Source organism: Cuculus canorus, chromosome 10, assembly GCF_017976375.1.
Source record: "Cuculus canorus isolate bCucCan1 chromosome 10, bCucCan1.pri, whole genome shotgun sequence".
In the NCBI taxonomy this organism is placed as follows: Eukaryota; Metazoa; Chordata; class Aves; order Cuculiformes; family Cuculidae; genus Cuculus; species Cuculus canorus.
This window is the reverse complement of record NC_071410.1, coordinates 11,657,739-11,680,366: the sequence shown is the minus strand read 5'-3', so window position 1 is coordinate 11,680,366 and position 22,628 is coordinate 11,657,739. Positions and strand designations below refer to the sequence as shown.

The 22,628-nt window shown below is 35.9% G+C and overlaps 1 long non-coding RNA gene across 7 annotated transcripts in view; it reads right to left on the bottom strand.

Annotated features, from left to right (window-relative positions):
* Window positions 1-22,628, bottom strand: part of LOC128853218 (uncharacterized) — a 143,074-nt gene that overhangs the window by 2,366 nt on the left and 118,080 nt on the right. For 5 of the 7 annotated variants that reach the window (XR_008451551.1, XR_008451552.1, XR_008451550.1 and 2 more), the window contains 2 exons: window positions 13,340-13,508; window positions 7,821-11,411 (listed from right to left, as the gene is read on the bottom strand). The exons of 1 other annotated variant lie outside the window; for it this stretch is intronic. This is a non-coding gene — a long non-coding RNA (uncharacterized LOC128853218). Of the gene's footprint in view, window positions 1-7,820; window positions 11,412-13,339; window positions 13,509-22,628 lie in introns of those variants that run through there. One more of the 7 variants, XR_008451553.1, reaches the window with a different exon arrangement.

Here is a 22,628-nt window from a genome sequence, read left to right as displayed (position 1 = left end):
TTCCATCTTATCCTTTTTGAGATGCTCCAAGGGGAAAAGAATTGTCAGGGCACAAGAATGATTTAAATTTCATTTTAATACCATCTTGTTTTCTTAGACTATCTTGTAATCAGGCTACCCATCTCAAAGAGTAAATACAGAATTAATCAAACTTGTGCTTTCATGTTCACAAAATTCCAGCAACTTGTAACATACACTGCAAAGTGATAATATTATAAAAAAATATAAAAACTATGTTAAAATTACCTATGTCTTGGTTTCTGAAGAGAAGTTGGATAAATGACCAGGGTAGGTAAGAATTAATTTTGTCAAGTACTTCTCTAACAGCAGCTTATTAGAGTCACTTCTGTTGAAAGACAGCAGGAGTTACATAGGAAAAGGCTTAAAAATAAATGGAACTTTTTCTTCAGTTCAAAAATATTTGATATTATCTTTAGTGTCAATTTAAAATTTTTCATTACTGTTATTGTGGACATGAAACTGAAGTATTTTCTAAAATTTAAACCACTTCTTCCCCCCAGCTTCCCCAAACCTACTTTTACTGTGAACACTTTGAGATCCATTTTGCAGTTTTAAAAAAAATGTTAAAGAGGTCCACTGGAAATTTCCAACTTCTCCAGGGCCTAATCTCACCTTCTGCTTCCTTGGGTATCATATAACCTTTCTTCCTCTCCATAGGCAAAAATATCATATAGTAAACGTAAAACATTTTTTACCATGTCAACGATCCTGAAGCACTAATATGGACTTATACTGTTTTATAGCTATGCAATTTGTGTGAATGTGTGTTCATGAATATAGGCAAAGGTGATGATTATTACATAGCAGATGGTTATTACAAATGATGTTTTACTGTATACATTCCATTTGCAGATTCTGCTCTTGCACATGAAACCTTTCAACTATCACACTGTATAGCACAAGGGCTAACACAATATCAAGTAATTTTTGGCAGTTGTTGCTCAGTCTTTCACTGCTGCCAGATTTTTGGCAGTATAAGCTGAATCCCTAGTATACAAATAGCACAAGGTCCTCATTATACTGGAATTTAATACTTGGGGCCAGAAGGCTCTACAGACAGTCTAAACCCTCACTCTCTCCCTTGCCTTTTCAGTGAACAACTATTTAATACATGGTGTCTTACAAAGCTGCCATAATTAAAATGATAATTATTTATATACACATTCAGATCCAATGCAAAAAAAAAATATTAAGGAATATTAAGGAAAAAATATTAATAGAATAAGTTTTGGAAGCTGAATATACTTGAATATATGAACTTATGCCACCAAGGAACAGTGATAATCAGCACAGAAGTCTACACAGACCAATTAGGACATACTGCATATCAAAACCTGCATGAAGTCTGTGGTATATCCTTGTACTAGAAACAATGTGTATACACAAATGTAGTCACACAACAAAATTCTTTGCTCATTCTTCAAGGCATTATTTTAAAAACTAGCAATAGCTTAAAACCACCAGACAAGTTTCTGTAATGATCTTGTAAGTTTCAAAGTCCATCCATTTTTAAAGTGTGAAGGGAAGAATAACTTGAGCTTTTATTGTAATATGTCCATGTGAATATACCTCTTCCCAAAGGCATTCAGTGCTGTGCTTATATTGCCAACATACATACCCAAACTATTTTTTACAAATAAGAGTTTGACAAAACACCTACTTTATCGGAATAGCCTTGTTCTTATAGAGCCTTAGAAGTTTATAGCTCCCAATGTCACAATGATTCCTAACATATCTGCCCCTTATGGGGTCTATGCCCACCTCTATAATTAATTTTAAATAAATATAATATCCTTCTTCCTGAGAAGCAAATGAATGGAACCATCTCCTCATGCACACTGTATTCAAAACCAGGTGACATTTCCTTATGGCATTGCAACTGCTCATCCGTGTCTCTCTTTTTGCACTGATTCTTTCATTTTGTCCTGAACAACTGCATAGATATCTTGCACGAAGGAAATGCTGCATCAGGGGTATTCTGGAGGAAGATGTTGGGAGTTCTTTTGGCTGAGATACTTGCTAAACACTTTCCATCAGTATATCAGCCCAATATAGTTTGGTTTTGATTTCTGACTCAGTTCCTAGCTATGGGAGAGAGGCACAGACTGCACCATAAAGATATATGAAAGCACACTAGGGTTATGCCATTTTTTTCTAGATATACACATGATCCTTTCTTTAAGACACCTCTGAAAGCTGAGTATTCCCTGCCATTGCAGGTTCAAGTACTTCACAGTCTGTGGGTGATTTCAGACTATGTTCTACATTCTCTCAATAGATATCTTCGATAGCAAAACCAATGTCTTGAATCCTGCCTCCCCTAGTGGGTTTAGGCAGCTGTTCTGAAAAGAGAATGAGGTTGTTTTGTTTTGTTTTGTTTTGTTTTGTTTTGTTTTGTTTTTTCTTTTCCGTGCCTTATCCGTATCCTAGAAATATTGAGGAGCGTTATGTAGAAGACGAGTACTGCAGCACTTCTGGACATACACAGCAGCTTAACACTGGAGACCTAGGGAGGTTTTCACCTTTTCAGTCTAAGCAGAATTTTTTAACTCGTTTAACTTATACTCCCTGCAGACATCACAATCCAGGTTCTTAAGTACTGTTCTGAATTTTATCTCAGATTAATAGATAATCAGAATAAGTGTAATGGGATGAAATGATTAAGTAAATAAGAAAAGGGAATAATTTTGAAAGAGCAAGTCAACCTCAACAATCAAGGCTGTAAACAGAAATATGTATGTATATTCATTTACCTTCAGTGTTCTTTTATATTAAAATTGAACGAGGCACTGTAATTAGAAAAAGGATAACTGCAGAATGTGGAGGTATAGTAGGCTTTAGATTGGTTCATAGCTGTTTGAGATTATTTCATTGTGTCTTGATTTTGAAGCAATTTCACAAGATCAAGCATTAGTTTCTGTGAGGTTGTTTGGCACAAGAACCCGTAAGGACCTTGAGGTTAAGTAAAAACTGAAGTAAACTGCACACGTTTCTATTTATAATAGTGTTATTATGACTTTGACAGCATTTTCATGTGCTAGATTAAAATTTTGCCACTAAAATTCCCTCTGCAGGCTGAGATTTATCACAACAAGGCTTCAGCGTTTTAATAGCTCCTTAAAAGATGAAATTAGACTCTTGCTGGAAAATACTGTTTAGATCAAAGCTGGTTGAAATTAATTTTGTTTCATGGGAATTTAGGATATTTTGAACAAGTTTTTACTTCAGTATGGAGATGAAAGTAGAGTTTTCTCTCATATGGAAACAAATAATTTAAAAAATGATAGTTTTTATATTAATAATATTTTAGCAACAGTACAGAATTTGTTCAGAACTTTCTAAAGTGGAAATGAATCAATAGTATTCTCATGCACTAAGAATAGTGAGTTGAGCTGTGGAAGACTCAGTCATAGCCAAGTTTGCCAGAGTTTTCATGGAGTATTGGTTCATGAGAAAGAGACTGGATATTCTGAGTCCCCTGAGCCTACATCTGAGCATCTCCTCTCAGTACCAATTTTTTTTTTTTTTGGCATTATATATGCCCTATAAAATGAAGAAATAGTCTTCTCATTTTGAAAATGGGGACAAAGAGGGACAGAAGACATTGCCAAGATGTAAGCTCCTCTTTGCATAACTTAACCTTGGAAAGTCAGGGACTGAGAACAACCAGGAAATAAAGCCAAGCTAGTTGAGAAGAAATTTGTTGGCTGGACCTGTAATTTGGACTGGAGGATGATGCACCCATCAGTATGGATGATGCACTACATCAGTAGTGTTTTTCTTGTCAGGTCAGGAAGCTGAGTTAGCTTCATATCTTCTAAGAGGAAATTCAGGAAAGTAGTCTTGACTGAGTATGCCGGCACATCAAGGTAGAAGGTATTTTCAATGAGCAGCTCCTTATTTCCAAAATGATTGATTTGATCACAGGGCCAGAGAAGGACTTTGCTACTGAGTGAGTTAGATACACCTTTGGCAGTCTCTCATGCCTGGAGAAATTGTTTTGTTCCAGACTGAGATGGCAAGTGGCAATTTTGAAGGTCAGTGTTTTAGTTTTGTCCACTCTAAGGACCTTTGTGGGTCCACGGCCATGTATTTAGTCTGTCCAAAGGCTCAAAAGGAAAGCTGTAGTTAAGCCAGAAGCTTAACTCACTCAGAAAAAATTCTCGAGCTGTCAGTGCTGAATAGTTACTGTTCATTGTCAAAAGGCATCCTCTCTACTAGTTTTCCTTGGTTTAGAACATAAACCTTCAACATACATTTGCAAATCTAAATAATGATTGCTGTGACCATAATAGCAAATGTATAGTTGAGATCTATAAAAGTTTTCTAAGGAAATCGTTATGACTTATTCTAACATTATGTATCTATATGAACAATTTACACTCGGGATCTACAATATGGAAAACACATTGGTTTCTCTCTTTCTCTAGCAGAACCCCAAAGGAATTATTAAAATGTAGATAGTGACCAGGCATTATGTCACAAATCCTGACTAAATTATAATATGGCTGTTGATAGGATATTAAACTCAAAGTGAATCTTCTGTTCCATTGTGTATTAAGAGCACTTTGAAAATGCATATACTTTAATTTCACCAAAACAGAATAGAAATAAAAAAGAATGAAATCACTGTACAGTACCATAAAAATGTTTAAGCAATCATGAAAATGTGAAAGAATTCTACCTTGTTCCAAATCGTTATGGCTATTTTTATAATAATTTTTTCTGTCTTATCTGATCACAGCAGTGCTTGCCAACTTAGGAATAATTGTACCTAAAATAGACTACAATATTTTACGGCAAGCCATGGAAGAGATTAAAACAAAAAAAGCTAAGAGAAGATTGAGACATAAAGCTGTGGCCTATGACTTTACTCCTTATCATGTTAAATCTCCAATTTTGACATGGTTTCCAACTGAGACATCCTACACAACAACAACTGTCATATTTTTGAGTGCCTCAGCTACCTTGTAGGTGTTACAGTGAGCAAGGTTTGGCACAGGGATCATTACAAGGGGAAATAGTCTATCAGTACCCATGTCCCCAGGTTCCTGAATCTCAGTTAGTTCATGCCATTTCCTCAAAATAACAATCCATATACAAAAATCACCCATCAAAGCAGATTCATGGCTAAAGTGCATTATGGAGGTGTGGATGGATGCATGAAAGTTTTGTTTTCCTAAGTTTTAAGTGATTAGCAGGAAACATCTACATCTTATGTCTTGTGACCAAAAGATCTATCAGATCCCGTATGTGTACCTTCACAAATGCTGTTGCTGAAGGTTCAACAATGTGACAAACTTTTTACATTAAAAATTCAGCACTGTGATCTGGGGAGAGGTGGTCAAATAAAACCTGAGTCTAAAGCTCTAAACTATGTGCAAACATGAGAGTTCCTAATCCAGCAGACACTGCACTGTGTGCTTCCTTGACTCACTCCAGCTTTTAACTGTATGCAAATACTGACATAAGAATAGTTTGCAAGTTGGTATAGTGCTAGATGGAATAATAGAAAGTGTTCAGCAGCTCAGTCGATCTTTCTTTTTCCAAAGGTAGTACATTCAGCTATAGAATATTAGGCTGAATTTCAGAACCAGGGAAAGATCTCCAAACAAGTAAGTTTTAAGTAACACTGTCTTTTGAATCAAACAGCAACACTGTTTCCTCTGAGAAAACACTTTGAAAATTATGTGCTTTCTTTGAGTTAGCATATGCCAAAATAAGGGTTGAATTGCAGCCGTTTCCAGAGCTCAGCATATACTTTCAACCTGTTCTCAGTTTCCTTTCCTATTAAAAATGTAAGAGACTTTCTCTGTGCTAAAAAGCTGAAAAAAAATGCAGTAGCTTGTAAAAAATCTTTTTCTGCAAGGTTTAAAGGTCTCTTTAGTAAAGCATTTGATTATGAAAGTTAAGGCAATGCTGCTTCCACAAGGTTTTCCGCAGCACGCACATAGAATATAATCTTGTTTCAGGTTTAAAATAAATGTAAATCTCTTGACAGTGATGCCTCTGCCTTTCAGTAGGACTCCTTCATGGTTTTTGCAGGATGCCAAGTTATCTGTCTCTAGCCCCTGCTCAGTGAAAACTCAGGAGTACTGGGGATATACTAGAGCTCAGCAGACTCAATCGTATCACCCCAGTACCCAGCTGGTGTCAGCACAGCACAAATAGGGCTTTTCTTCACTCTTATAGATGATGAGGGCTTAGTTATGGCTTGGTTGTTTACATTATTTCTTTAAGACACAACTATGATTGCAATGGAAAAGTACCTTCTCTGAGCTGACAAATCCCACAGTGGAACAACGTTAACATTTTGCAGTGGAGTGAGATGGGAGAAGTCAAAGGAAAAGTTCTGGAGATGGTACCAGTGACAGAGAGGTGACTTTTTTTTACGTCTGTGACAGAAACCATTTCTTATGAAATTAATATTAAAAAAAATAATATCTATGAGATATATTAAAGATGAGGTTGTACATGTAATCTTGCGGTTGTGTTGATGAAGATTTATAACTTGACCAAATGTGATCAGGAGACATTCAGTTTGGGGGGTTTTGTTTTTGAAAGAACAAGGGTGTTAATAATGTATGAATAAATATTAGCCTGGGTGTTACATAATGGAAAAAAAAAAAATACAAACTGCTTTCCTTTGGTCTAAGGCCTGAATAAGTGTGCAGAAAAACAAGCATGAGGGAGCTGAAGATCAGCATAGTATCATCCTTGTTTGTTTCGTGTTCCGATCTGCTGGGTCCCGATGGTGGGAGCTGTGCGGATGCTCTGTGATTCATCCCGTAGGTGGCTGCCTGTCACGGGTGGGTGAAGCTTTTCCTATATATAGCTTGTGCATGAGTTCATAGCACGCTTGAGGTTGGCCTAGAATGAAAGGTACTCAAAGCCTGGGGTAAATTCTTATTTTATTATTATAACAAGGTGTTAGCAACTGACAATTTCAATAATTGCACCAGCATTCACATTGCAAATGTCGGCAGGTTTGACTCAGTTTATATTTCTGTAGCAGATAAATTTTATGAAATTGATTTTATTTTAGGTGAGTTTTCTGGGAGAGAGGAGAAAGAAAGGCCAGCCTTTCCTTTGTAGATGTTAAAGAACCCAGTGCAACTGGCCCAAATAACTTCTTGCTTGCATTGTCAGTTAATGTGGTTTAAACTCAACCGACAACTAAGTGCTACGCAGCTGCTCACTCATCTTCCCCCTCAGTACCATGGTGGGACAGGGAGGAGAATGGAAAACAATTTCAAATGCATGGGTTGGGATAAAGACAGTTTAATAGGTCAAATAATAATGATGATAATAATAATAATTCAAAACTAGTGATGTACAATGCTCTCACACCTGACTTGAGCTATCTGGGTCTTAGAGTGGAATCTAATTCCCAGTGCTGGGTACAGCGAGTACCTGTGCAATGAACACATGATCCCCTCAAAGACATTTGAAGGCAGTAGACTGGCTTACATGGACAGGAAGGAAATGCTGCTACTCTTCTCTGGTGTATGAAGTCAATTAGAGTCTCAGGAAATCATCACCTGCAGGGTTCCACAGCTGGAACATCCTACTGGAAGGAGAAGCTTTGTGTTCTTTCTAAAATGAGACACAAACTTCACAGCAGGAGGGGCCTCTTCTGTGGTAACCTTAAGTTTAAAGCACTTACCCGAAACCATGAATGTGAGCGCAGTTTCTTCCTCTGTTTGAACACACTCAAATCTTCATTTTTTGAAATCTTTTAATAGTAAGGCAGATTGGGTCATTAACTCATTAACACTCATCTGAACTCACATATGATAAAAACTATGTACTGTAGTATGGCAATTTTGATTTTCCTCAGTGAATCATAATTATATCGATGGCCCTGTGCTTTCAAAGCAGTATTTCCTAAGATAATCTACAGTTTGTATTTTGAAAAACTACAGAGAAGCAGAGTTGTGAACTTCAGTGGTATATTCATTAAGCCCCAAACCAGAAAACTCACCCTTGATGGACTGTTTATTTACTTTCTTGCCTCTCTCTTTCCCTGACATGAATAATGTATCAACGGGGTTTTTTTTTGTTGTTGTTTTGCTTGGGTTTGGTTTTTTTTTCCCCTCTTAACACCTAGAGAAAAATGTAGGTGTTAATTTCTTACAGTGGCAGCTAAGACAAGCGCAATTAAGCACTTTACTTTCTAGGGATTGCTCACTGAATTCTTCAAGAAGTTCCTATGCAGGTGATGCGGTTGAGGGCCATGCAATCGATTCCTAGCTGACAGCAGACAGATGGCCTGTCAGCAAAATTGTTCATACTTTTAGTAGGGTACATCATTAATGAAGCCAAATACGAGCTTATGTTTTCAACTCGGGTATTAAGAAAGTGGTGCAGCATACTGTAAAAGTAGTTTATTAGATCTCATGTGTCATTCAAGAAAACGAGTTATGCTGAATCTGTGACACGGGAGGAAAAAAATTAGCCTTCTGCAGCAATGTATGTTAATGGTGCCCTGCATCCTTTCTGACAAATTTTATTTTTCCATAGGTGAATAAATGCTAAAATACAGCTTTGAATCTCCAGTAGTAGCAGTGTGTCTCTGTATCTCCTGATATATACCAATGTTAGGTGTCAGAGGATACAGAAAACCCTGGGACAGCTCGAATTGCTAATCAGTAGGTCTTTTTAGCTTTTTATCACCTTTTTTACTTTTCATACTTCTAGAAAAGTCTATTTATTGGGGGACAACATAAAATTATAGTGGGTTGGTAGAGTTGTGTGTGTAAAAATTCAGATTTTAAAACAACTGGCTGCAATTTCATATACTTTCAATTCCAAATGAAACAATAATAGTTAAAGGATCAAATGCCACTCACTTTACTCTCACAAATAGTCCTACTGAAACTAAGCCAGCTGTGTAATTTGTGGCCTCTTGCGTATTGTTTGTTTCCTGGCACTGAATTTCCCCACAGCAGAGACCTGTGTGATGACTTTCACCAATACAAAAAAAGGTGTATCCCTTCATAGTAATTTGGCACTTCTGTATGTGGGAACAAGATAAACTCCAAAATACTACACAGTGAAGGATTACTTAAGGATAAAAAAAGTATAGATGAATAACTGCTATTACGTTTAATTTTAAAAGATATATCTATAAAGATACTGACAGCACCATGGACAATGTGCTATTGCTCATAAAGTTCGTTGTTCTTTGAATACGTTTTTCTATGTGATATATGTACCTTTAAAAGAAATTTCTTCATAGTCCTGGAGTCATCTTCGTCAATTTTATAATTACTTGATAGTTTTGTTCAGTAGAATGTTAGAATTCTTTCTTGTGTGCTGTCACGTTTGATTAGCAAAGTTCTCTATAGGGGGCATGATGATGTCTGAAGACTAAAGTGATTACATTCACAGGTTTTGTTTGAGAAGTTGTATTTTTTAATAAATGATTGTCATTTAAGAAAACTCAAAGTGTATGGAAAAATTGTTCCCAGGGTGTATTATTGTACTTTTCTTTTTTTCATGTTCACCATTTGCTATTCTTCTATTCTTTCTCTCTCAATTACTATTGATGTTCAGGATGCCTGTCAGCTGATAGCTTTTTATAAGCTGTTCTGCAAGCTGAACACAAATAACACGACAGCTTGCAGGCTACTTGTTGTCATGGTGTTTTTACTTTGCTCTGGGCAATGCCATATAGAGAATATTACATCTCGACTCCTATTTGCATCAACCAAATATTTTAACATTAACACAATAATATCAGAATGGCAGGATGTTTGTGACATTACCAGCACCAAGAAAGCAGAATAAAACTATGTTCTCTTTCCGCCTACGCGTTTTCACCCACTCCCAGGTTCTGCACTACTGTGGTTACAGGATTGTGTGGAGGTAAGTTGATTTCAGGTTCCAAGCCCAATTATGAAATTTAATTTGAAAGGTCTTTCTGACTGTGTTTGCAGGCATTCATTAAATGAGATGTAACACAGGGGATATCACCCTACATGCTACTCTTTGAACTCACTTCCAACAATTTACTCTGAGGATGTCTTAATTTTAGAAGTTCTGTGCAGCAACCACTGTTGAAAAAGCTCCAAGGAATTACAACTCTGACAAACAGCAAGTGGAAAATATTTTGTATAACAACAATACCAAAATTATGGATCAGAGATTGCCTGCACCAGGAAATACCTCTCCTTCTGAATAGTCTTCCTGAGTATAGGATTGACTTTGATTTATTTTATTTTACTTTGTAAGCTGACTAGCCTAAGGAATAAAATGCTTTTGTAAGCAAAACCTTCTAAGAGATTGGATTGTAAACTTGCCTATAATAACTGTAGCCGCAGCTCTCACTATATAGCTGGCTCTGAGTTTCTAGTAGATCATTTTGAATAAAACAGGTTTCAGTACAGTGATGCTGGTAGTTGGACATATGCAGCAGTTTGTGTGGACATCTGATATGTTGTTGTATGATCCTTATGCAGCTTTGCAAACCAAGTGATGTTACTAACTGCAAATTTTTGTCTGCAAAACAGTGTCATCTGCCACTTTCCTCTCTTCACCTGTAGTATGAATGTCTGGGGACATAAAGAACAGCAGGCAGAGCCTTGCTGGAAGCCTTCAGGTTGTCAGGCAATACTTGCCTCAGTACAGCAGGATTCCTCCCCCAAAAAATAGAAAAATGCAATGCAGGAAGGGCTGTGAGAAGGATCTTCAGAGGTCATTTGGCATTTTTCAGTTGGGAAAAACCTGATATGAACAGTGTAGTGGGATCCAGAGGAGACATGGTAATGCTGAGAACCAGTGAAGAACTGGTGCAGATATGCTTCAGAAATGTATTTTGCAGATAGGCAAGGACAGTTCTTTCTGATAATATTAGCATGATTGCCTGAGGAAACTGAACTTACTAAACTTCACCGCTACATGGCTTCATTTCCATTAGTAGGGAACGGAAGAAATTAAGAGTTAGCTGCATTTGAATTATCCTGGTTTCCTCATATATATTGTCAAGCAAGTTTTTGTGTATTTTCCAAGTCTAATTTGGTGACAGGCATCAAGGTCACTGTGGCTACAGGTGAGGCTTTAATGCTAAGAAAGAGTGGAGATAAACATAACCAACTGGGTTTACAATTGGCTTTATATATAAAAAAAAAAGCATGGTTTCTTCCTGGGATTTAAAGATGCTGTTTTGTCCTTCAAATCTTTTGCAATCCTTGAAGTATTCACAGGAAAACACTGCTTAAATAAAACAGGATTTATTTTTCTCATATTCTTTGTGTTTCTCCTATGGTTTGTACCACAGTAGAGCACAGTGGATTCATCTGGGTCTAGTTATTTTTTGCGCACTCTTTCTCCCTTTTGCTGGACAGCTTCTCTACCTGCTTATTTCAGCAGTGTTCTTCCCTCTTTCCCTGTAGCAAGACAGAAATTAAAGATTTAGGGATGCAATTTTCTTTAGGTTGCCCCAAAATAATTCCATTCCCTGTAATACTCTCAATTACTTATAGCTTTGCTATGAAGATAGAGAGCAAGCTTTTCTTCCAAAGATAATATTCCTAGAAACATAAAAGAAAGTGGAAATTAATAAATAATGTATGTATGTACAACTTGCTTAAGGCCAGCTAATGAGCAGATCATTAGCCAGGCATATTCCGTAGTCTCGTAGTATATTAAAAAATGAAAGACCATCTGGAAAATTTGATCAAGTTTTGTATTTTACTTAATTTGTGGTTATATTGTGACTTGTCTTTCACCCAAGAATTGTTACATGTTTTTCCCTCGCTCCATGTCACACCTTCACACAAGTATTGGTGTACGCATGACGACAAAACCTCTTTAAGGAAGTCTTAGATGAAGTGTATCTGTATATTGTGGCTTGCACCACACACCACTGTGAAAAGGGGATGCTTCTCCTCATTCCCTTTCACAAGAAAAACGGCAGCTGAAAGTAATTTGGTCATCTCTCAGCCTGATGTAAAATACTTGGCATGCAACTCCTTGTAAGGAAGCTGAGTAGCATTTTTGAATCCACATTTTTAATTAAAATCATGTGCTCTTTGGACTTGACCTGCAGATAAACCTTCATATCTGAACTCTAAATCATGTCTTCAAAGAAGTTAGTGAATAAGAATTTTTGTGCTAGGCCTATGACAAGATTTTCTTCTCTGAATGTTGGTCTGACACTTCGGTCGACTTCAAAATGAAAGATAAATGAAAAAAAAAAAATCAACTTTCATGTTGAAAATTATTCTGCAGTTCCTGGCAAATGGGAAAGGTTTGTCTCTGAGGCTCCACCAGAGAAGAATTTTGGTCCAGCAGGACTTACAATGTCATTCTAAAATACTCTGAAATCTAGAAATGCGCTTTTAAGAATCTGTATGCATGAGCCAGCTTTTTAATGAATATTGGTTCGAAAGGCAAGAGAATGAAATACTATTCAATTAAGTATGTTTCGTATATTTTTTTAATACGGTATAATGTAAGGTCAAATGCTTATAGATTTTTTTGACACTGAATTATGCCATCTATAGAATTTTAACTCTACAGGCAACAGAAAGATAAATGGTTACATTACTGTGTCTCTTTAGTCACAAGCAGATAAAGAAAATAACTGTTTTTTAGCGAGTCCCTAAGGACATGTTATTGTGGGCTAACCCTGCTAGGCAGCTAAGCCCCACACAGCCGCTCACTCACCCCCTCGCAGTGGGACGGGAAAGCAAATCGGAAGTGCAAAAGTGAGAAAAATCATGCAGTGAGAACAGTTTAATAGGTAAAGCAAAACTGCATGTGCAAGCAAGGCAAAATTAGGAATTAATTCACTACTTCCCATCAGCAGGCAGATGTTTAGCCATGTCTAGAAAAGCAGAGCTTCTTCTTATGTAACGGTCACTTGGGAAGACAAACACTGTAACTCCAAATATGACCTTTTTCTCCTTCTTCCCCAAGTTTTTACTGCTGAAATGTCATATGGACTGGGATATTGCTCTAGTCAGCTGTGCCAGTTGTGGCTGCTCCCTACCCTTTGTGAACTCCGAGCCTACTCAATGGCAGGGTGATGTGAGAATAAAGTCCTTGATGCTGGGTAAGCACTCCACAGCAACAGCTAAAATATGAGTGTGTTATCAAGGCTGTTTTACCTACAACTCTGAAACACAGAACCATACCATTTACTATGAAGAAAATCAACATTGTGCCAGCCAAAACCAGTACATATGTATAAAGCTTGAATTAAAAAAAAAATTAAAAATTCATAGTGATTCATAGAAGGCTTGTAGCGGTTACTTAAATACTTTCAATAAAATCCTTCACTTAAAAATAAAACTACAGTCTAGTGCCATACCTTGGGAATGTCTTGTTGGAAGAAGCCTCTTTATAAGAGGCTGTTTGCAGTTTGTTCACTTAGCAAAATTGTAGAAAATACCTAAGTCTGAAGTCTTGGAGTTCTGAACGTTTCAGCTGGGCAGCATTAAGAAACACTGAATATTATTTTAAGTGCTAGGGCAAGTAATCTGTCAGGAAGAGGAAAAGGAAAAGAACAGTGAATAAACCAAGCAATCTATAAGTTCTTTTCAATAGACTGCTCTAATAGAAGACCAATGGCGCTACAATATTATTGTGAAAGATCCTCAGTCCTCTTGTGATGCTGCAGCAGGACAAGTGACTTTAAACTGACCTGAAAACATTGATTTCCTGCAGTTCTAACCTAAAGGGCACATAGCATCGGGCTGACAGAAAATTACAAGAAATTAAAGACTTGGTCTGGACCGTAAAGGATGAGTTAAGCAGCATAATAAAATTGATTTGGCTCTGTTTGAATTGACCTCTTTGAGCCGTGTCCGTTATTACAGAAGCTGGAAGGGGCCTCTGCTGAAACATAACACTGGGATGACTGGATTTCACATTACTAGAATTTGAAACATTTCCATAGAGTTATCAGAACAAGTTGAAGTCTGAACAACAAAATCAGATGAACGCAACAAAACAACGCTTCACTTAGTAAGCTCTTGCTCAGCTCAACGTATGAAACAGCAAACATCAGTTGAGTGAACTTGGCTTTGGTACCATGCCAGTAACATCCTTTCAACTCCATTAGTCATTAGATCAATGAGTCTGCTTTACATAAAAAATAATGACATTAAAACCTGTTCTTTCTAGAGATTGCTTTATAGAAGCTTACTTTCAACCTAAAGAGAGTCATTTTTCCTGGGAAGATTTTTTTTTGTTTGTGTTTAGAATTTCCAGAATCTGGCAGCTCTGAACATTCGACACCAGATAATTCAAACAGCCAGGAGAAATATGTGCAATTTGAGATGTTTTTTTATGTCAGGTTTATTGTGCAAGCACAAGTGATCTTTCGGAATACGTGGTGTGGGTTGAGCTTTCTAAGACAGGAGGATCAAGAATAAACACCAGGACAATTTCATTTTTTACTGCTGTAAGAAGCAGCTTTGGAACCTCAGACTAGTTTATTAGTGGTAGCCTTCCTCCAGAATGTCAGGTAGAGATAATTTAATGCAGTACATGATAAAGTTAGCTAATAATGCAAATGTAATTAATTCCAATAATTAATTATATTCTTTTACATATATTCTCTTTATTTGAAATTCTTTATTTCAATTTTACTAGCCTCAAGTCCCATGCATTAGTTTCCTCTATGCTTTCATCAAACAGATTTAAAAAAAACATTGTCTGTTTGTGAAAATATTAATCATTTAAGATGATGGATTCATTAAATATTTACTAAAAAGTTGCCTATATCAAACCAATTCACATTTTACTAAGTTCTTTGAAGCATTTCATCTCTTCAAAAGCCTTCCAATCTTAAGGTTAAATTACTATTGATGATAACTAATTTTTATACTTTACATTAAGATCATTCTTGGGTCATTCTTGGGATATCTCAATGAGTCCAAATGATCACCAAGGCTACTTAGCTATATATCTTCAAATATTTTCTAATTGTCTTTTTCATTCCCTAAAGAACTAAACATGCCCCCAAAGAACCCTTTCTTAATATAATCTTACAGTAGGTCCATCAATTTTGTGCTTACATAGGTCAGTTCATTTCCCATTTCTCTGAACTTTGCCAAAATAATTTTTAAAATGCATCATCCTGTTCACATAATTAAATTTCCACTGTATTTTTTTTTTTGTTATCTCTTCCTGAAATAAAAATCTATCATATCTCTTACCTCTTCCTTAACAGCCTTGCAAATTCACAATGCATCATACCGGTGAGTGGTAAGTACTTAAGCAAACATGATCACAGATATTCTTTAATATATTCATATTATTTATTGGTTGCACTTAATTCTTAATATTTGACCATGAACCTATAAACACGGTCTAAAAGAATACTTCCTTTTCATTGTTACATTTTTTATAAAGGACTTATACAATACAGTACATAAACGTGGCTTGGAATACTGAATTAAGCTGATAGTGATCAACAAAAGTCCATCAGCATGTTTACGTAGCATAAGATCAAGATTCTCTTTCATTTGTGATCCAGCTGTCAAGTAAATTCAGTCTGGATGTGTCTCTAAATGCTCAAGGCACATTTAATGTCAAAATCTAAGATGGGTATGCAGAGAAAACATTTTCACAAGAACACAAATATAAAAATATTCTGACATTTTTTCTGGAGTTTGAGAGTTTATGACAAAAATCATCAACACAGAGATTAAGGATTAGATGGCTCAGAGCTGCTATGGAATAAATAGTAGCATTTTGCACAGTGCTGTCCTCAGCAAAGAGGGATCACTGTGCTGACGACAAGAAATGAAAAGCTGACCCTTTTGCTCTGACTTTTTCTGATAACTACATAAGCTACATGCTGCCTGGTTTATGGATGTCGTTGTACTTTCCCATAATTAACAGAAAGCAAATGTCACATATTGGCCACCTCTCAGTGGTTACAAAAGCACAGGGTTTTACTCCTGCATGCAGTAGAGCTTCAGAAAGGTGTAATGTCAGCATGGACCCTTAAGCCATCTGTGTCTCTAATCTATTTTTCAACATGAATTTATCAATATTCTGATTTACAGTCACATTTGCGTTTTGTTTGCTCTTCAAATAGAATTGCTTTCACATTACTCAAGTTCTATTTATATTGGACTACAAATGATGCAAAACTAGCATTTTTTTTGAATGATAAAGTAAATTTATCAAAAACTTTTTTGCCACCCAAACAGAAATTTCCCTAAGAGGATTTCTTAGGGTCAGATTGGTTTGCTTTCACATTTAATGCTGTTTCACAACAAATTGCTGAAACAGCTTCAGTGGTATTCTGAACATTTGTGAGAAAATTATTAAATGCATTTTTTTTCAGCTTGAATAAAACTGTATCTGAAATATTCTTGTACAACTCTAGAAACATATATTTACAAGTATTTTCAGTGTTATTCATTGATATTATGATGGTCTAGATTATTTAGAAGGACGTAAATGTCCTGGAATGCATAATTTTCATACAAATCTAAAATACTTGCAGTCTCTCAATATTTTGATATAAAGAGTAATATAATAGTAAAAAAAAAATTATCTTTCCCTATAGTGAATAAAATCCAATTAAACTTTGTTGGGTTTCACTTTCATTATATGCTTACAGGAACATTTTTATAGGATGTAAGCATGAGAAATTTGATTTGGTCAGAAAGATTCAAATCTCCAAAAATGTATGTTTTTAAATTTTTGGCAAACTGAAAATGAAATTATTTTGCGTCAAAGTTTTGGTCAACATGAAAAGAACTGTTTAAAATTCCTTGCACACATATAAACACCCCCACTCCCTTTATATTATTCAACTGAAAGTGCTGTGTATTTATTTGGAACCAGATTTTAGTGTAAATATGTACATTATTTACCAAACAAACAATAAAAAGGTTACCTAAGAGAAGAGATAAAATGTTTGAGTAGCAGGTATAAGTAGGCAGTGGAACGGTGGATTGTTTAAATTACAACCAAATTGGTTCACAAATGATTCATATCTTTCTCATACTAACAGATCTATGGAAGCCAGTCGATCGTTCAGTACCACCTGTTCCCTCACTCAGTACTGACACTGCCAAACCAACAAGGTCCATTCCACATTTATTAGGGATAGCAATCTCTAGGCTCTAGTCAGATGGAAATGTTTCCTTCTTCTTGTCTGGTGTGACACGGGACATCTCAGGACATGCCACATCTCAGAACACTGAACATTGCTGCCCCACAAATAAATAATAAAGTTAAAAGTAGAATGGATGAATCACTTTAGAAGCAAACTGGATCCCATGAACAATGTGTTCAAGTTTGCCATTAGCAGAACTCTGCCATCCTAAACCCATGCTGTGTTCTGGCTGTTAGATTAATTATTGATGACTTAGATGATGGAATAGAAAGTGATTTTAATTTGAAGATGATGATAAGCTGGGAAAGATGGGAAGCACTTTAGAGGGCTGGAATGAAAATTGAAGTGATGTGATGAAATCAGAAAAATAATAAGTAATTCAGTGGCATTAAATACGAAGTGACACAAAGCTACAAGACAGAGAAAGACAGAATAATAGAAATTGCTGTACAAAAGATGTTCTGAAAATTAATGGACCAAAAATGGAACACAAGTCCACAGGGCCATAATGTACTGGGAGGTATGTGTAGGCATGATGTACATAAGATACCTGAAATCTCTCTAACATTGGTGTGGCTTAGCTGGAGTACTACATCTAATTTGGACACAACATTATGTCCAGACCAACTGAAGAAAGTCCAGAAAAGAGCAAGAAACACTAACTTTTCCAATAAAAACTGTGAAGAAAGGTAGAAAGTACTGGCTTTATTTAGCTGAGAGAAGACCAAGAGGAGAAAAGCGTACAGACTTCAGATGACAGCTGATGCCATCAAAAGGTTAGCAAAGAGAGGAAAGCACTAATGTATTCTCCAGGACAATAACTAATGGATTTAAATTGCCACAAGATCTAACCTACACATTATGAACATGCTGAATGGCAAGAGACTTAAATGCTAAAACACAGCTGTCGAGAGAAGCTGAGTATTCTGCATTACCAGGCTATTTTAAAAACAGGTTATACAAATGGCTGTCAAACACTGTTTAGATAAAGCTGAATCTGTCTTGGACTAGTAAAGGAGATCAGTAAACTGAGGTCACATTATTCCTATTCTTGCAGTTCTGTGTCCTTCTTCACATGTTTTTAACAACTCTAAAATACGTACTACTTACTCTACATTGCATGTATTGAGCTAAACACTCAACCAAATTACATTAAATTTAACACAGTCTAATAGACTGTTATCACCAAACATCACTGAGTCAATAAGAGGGACAAATCCTTGAATATAATGTCTAAGTTTTATTCAGAGAGAAAAAGCTTTGGTCGAGAGACAGTTGCCCTAATTTTTAGTTAAGAAATATACAAAGTCTATGGTGATTGTTGAAATGTAGTTCAGTAGCTTTAAATATAACAGATTTGTGGTTCTCTTTTGCCTTTAACTGCATTTAAGAGACAGTAAAAGACTGCTAAAAACAATGAATTTGCCTCATAAAAGTTAGGCATTAAAATAATAAGCTAGAGGCCATAAAAACAAATGTCCCTTAGAGATTTTATCCATCTGGACTAGATAGAATATATAGCTGCTGCAGTTATTTTGTAAACAACGTTAACATTATTCCAAAGTTTTCTCATTGAATCTTAGAAACCACAACACATATCTCTTCTGTTTCAAAGATTCTCAGACTTCAGATTTACATCTAAAACTCACAGATGGCCTTATCTGCAATGGACCAAAGCAAATCAGTGACTCAGGGAAATATTTAAGCAACAGTTAAATCTATCTTTATTCAGCAAAACATTAATAAGTGGTTAACTTTAATAGTATTCACATTTAAAACAAAAATCTTCTTGCTCTTATGGGCTTTCACATATTCTCAGTAATGAATTTGTTTAAATACTTACCATGAGTAAGAAGGAGACCCCTAAAAGAGACCAACAAGAACATACCCTCAAAAACAGTATTAATTGAGAGCTGGAGTGTAAAAATAGATGCAGATCTTAAGGTTCAGGCTCTGATATGAAACTCTCTGTTACACATTAACAGTTACAAAATACTGCTTTTTACTCTCAAGCACAGTGGTTATGTCCGTGCCAAATTTGAATGGAAATGCATTATGCAGCTTTTCAAGGAAAGAAAGCCTGGATGATTCTATCACTATGAAAACAGCAATTTTAGATTATCATAGTTTTTTTTTAGTTGCTCTGCACACGACATTCACAGTTTACTTTGAAATTACTTTGTCCTACTTTAATGTGGCTGATCTAATTCTCAAAGTCTTAGTCCACTGCAGATGTTGACAAGCATCATACATTTACAGGAGAAAATTAAAAATCTATACAGCATCCATGAGTGATTTAGCTTTCTTAATGAATGGGAAGTGTTTGAAAAGAGCTGCTATTATGGATAAAGAATAAATAAGTTAATTATGAAGAAAGAGCTAACACTTCATGACTATCTTCTTAAACAACTCAGTGCTCTGCAATAGTCATCAAAGATCTGAAATGACAAGCATGTTCCCAGAGGAAGGGAGGCTGGGAGCATTGTATGCAGTACTTCCAGGGTAGCTAGAAAATATGTGAACTAACTCCAGAATTGCTGGGAGGAATGTCACTGACTGCAGCTCCATGCCCACTAATACATATGCTTAGCTGAAAGTTTCAAAGATAAAACAGGAAGAACACTTGTAGCAAATTATATCAAATCCCAGTAGTCGTTTTATTTTGTTTTGTTTTCTTTTAACACTACACAGGAGCTACAGACTTTAATGCATTTCTTTCATTTGCTTTTTTTTCTTTTTTTTTTTTTTTAATGGACATTATGAAAAGGGCAATTATTGGGTTGTTGATAAAAAGGAAGGCACGACTTAGATCAGAAATAAGCACGTGATCGAATGCCTTACTGACTTAGGGCTTGAACCAAAGTCAAGGAGCACAAACAGAAACACAAAGGTCAAAGTGTTTTCTGGCTTGTAGAACAAACAAGAGCCTCATGCACTTGCTAGAATTGGGTGACCAAAAAATTCCTTAACGATGGTACACAATGTCAACCCTTGAATGCCACTTAAAAAGATTTAATACAGTTTTGGAACCATGTGTGGTCTGAAAGCAGACTGATCATTAATCACCTTATCTTCATCCTTTTTAGTTAAGCATCTCATTACTTTCCTATCATCTTTTCACTCTTCTGTTATTTCCAGCCACATCTGCTCATTTTTCCATATCTCCTAACCTCACCTCCTTAATTTCTTCTAGACAGCCCTAACCATGCAGAAAACAAGTCTTTTCCATTTCTTTACAAGATCTTCTTATCGTTTTTAACCCCTATGTGAGTCCTTGTTAAAGACCCACCTCTGCTCCTTACAGAAAATCACACCAACTTAAATGGAAAATCAGCTCCAAATGTATTTTTTTTTTCTTCTCAACATGACTGGAGAATTAATGGAAAACAGAGCAAGAGAGTTACTTCACTCAATGTTGGTGTAGCATTTTCAGAGTCTGCACAGCCTCGAAGGATCCTCTATGAAAACAGCTTTGTTGTGCCTTCCCCAGATGAGCAGACAATCACATTTGCCAACCTTCTCAATGTGCTTTAAGTTGACCATAAAATTTTGCTTTAAAAGGAAAGACAGGATAAGTCTCTCCTGGTACATATACCAAAGACAACCAGTGTTGTCAATCTAACTTAGTGTCCCTCTGCCTCAATGATTGCTAATAAGGAAATATAAGAGGAATACATTTTTGGCATACTTCGATGTGTGAAGGAACTTGTGTTACTATGAATGTATATTCTTCCTTAAGAAAGCTAAAACCACTATGTGTGTTTTAGTCATTGTGTATAAAATTTTAAGATAATGGTGTCATAGACTCTCAGTCTTTTCATATGTCATTGAAGGATGTTACAAATAGGCTGCAAAAAAACATGTTAATTTAAAATGAAACATAATCCCATCTTCACTGAGCTAAATCATAATGGAATTTAAATTTGACTGCATTTTCATACACCTTTTATTCTTCTGAAATGACAAGATAGCTGAGCAAAACAACTGCGTATTTCTAAAGCCAAAGGGAAGAGAACTCCTGTTCCTTAGCATCCTGCTTGCTGTGCGGATAATAAATCTACAATTAGGTCAAGGCAATTCAGATGAATATGATTGTCTGAATTTTGTGATTACTAATTTAAACCATAGAGCCTCAGTCAAGTGATTAATCTGAGAATATCATACATTGTGCTTTCAAGGTTTTCAAATTATTTGCTGCTGATTCTATCTGCTGCAAAATCTATCACCATTGTGTTTATGAATCATTCATAAGCCATTTTTTAAGTTCCACAAATGCATTTACTACCATTAAGAGTTTGCCATTGAGTCTAGGTATATAATTTTCTTTTTACTCTTTCCTTTTCTTTGACCATTTATGACAGGACTAGTCATTTCTCATGATTTCTGACATATTTGGTCACCTAAACCACAGAGAATTATTTTTTCTCCTTGACAGTTTGACTCAGTGTGACTGAGGCTTAGGGGTTCTGGGGGAAGATAAAAGAAATATATGAGAATTACAAATCAGGAAAAGCCTCTAGGATTACTGAATCTGCCATCTTGGAATAAACTATCTTGCATATATTCCAATACTTTACATCTGACCATTGTCAGTACTGGATCCTTCAAAAGAAAGGAAAAATATGTAAAAACAGAGGGGGAAAAATCATATAATTCATGTAGTTCTTTGCCTGAACTCTACCAGATACAGACTGATTGAAAGCTTCAAACAAAAGTCATTCTTTCTAATGCTGTCATCATTATTAATTCAGACTGTGGATATTCCTGGTGCTTTTATACATATCAATTTGGTTTACTTTTTTTTTCTTTCAAAATAGCAAATGACAAATACTGTTGTTTTGGCAAGAATGCTTAGTCTAACAGCCATTTACCAAACTTTTAGGATCAATACACTCAGGAATATAGAAAAGCTATCAAAACAACTACAAGTCTGTGAAAGTACTAGGAAAACTGACTTGGTGTTTCTAGTCATGACACAGAAACTTTAAACACTTAACAAGCAGTAAAAGCATTTAAAAAAAGACTGTGGAATAACAGAAGACTCAGAAACTGAGGAGGTACTTTCTCTGATTTGGTCTACTTTTCTTTTTTTTTTAAAGAGATATAAAAATATTTTACATTTCTTCTGAGAAGGTTTCAGTTTATAGAGTTCATAGATGATTTCTGGGAGAAAAATTAACACCCAGCAAAGGTTTGGTTAGGGTTACTTATCCTTCAGCATGTAGTCTTTTACCACAGAAATCGTGAATCAGTTTTTGGCTCAGATTCCAAATAATCTGAGTAAAAGTATTTTCACTAAGATGTACTGTGATTCTTATTCCCTCCTAATTTTAGGCATGTAAATAATCAGGCATTTCACAGAATCAAAGAATGGTGGGAGTCGATAGGGACTTCTGGAAATCCCCTAGTCCACCCTCCCCTGCTAAAGCAGGTTCACCTAGAACAGGTGGCACAGGAACATATCCAAGCAGGTTTTGAATGAGATTCCACAACTTCCCAAGGCAGCCTATTCCAGTGT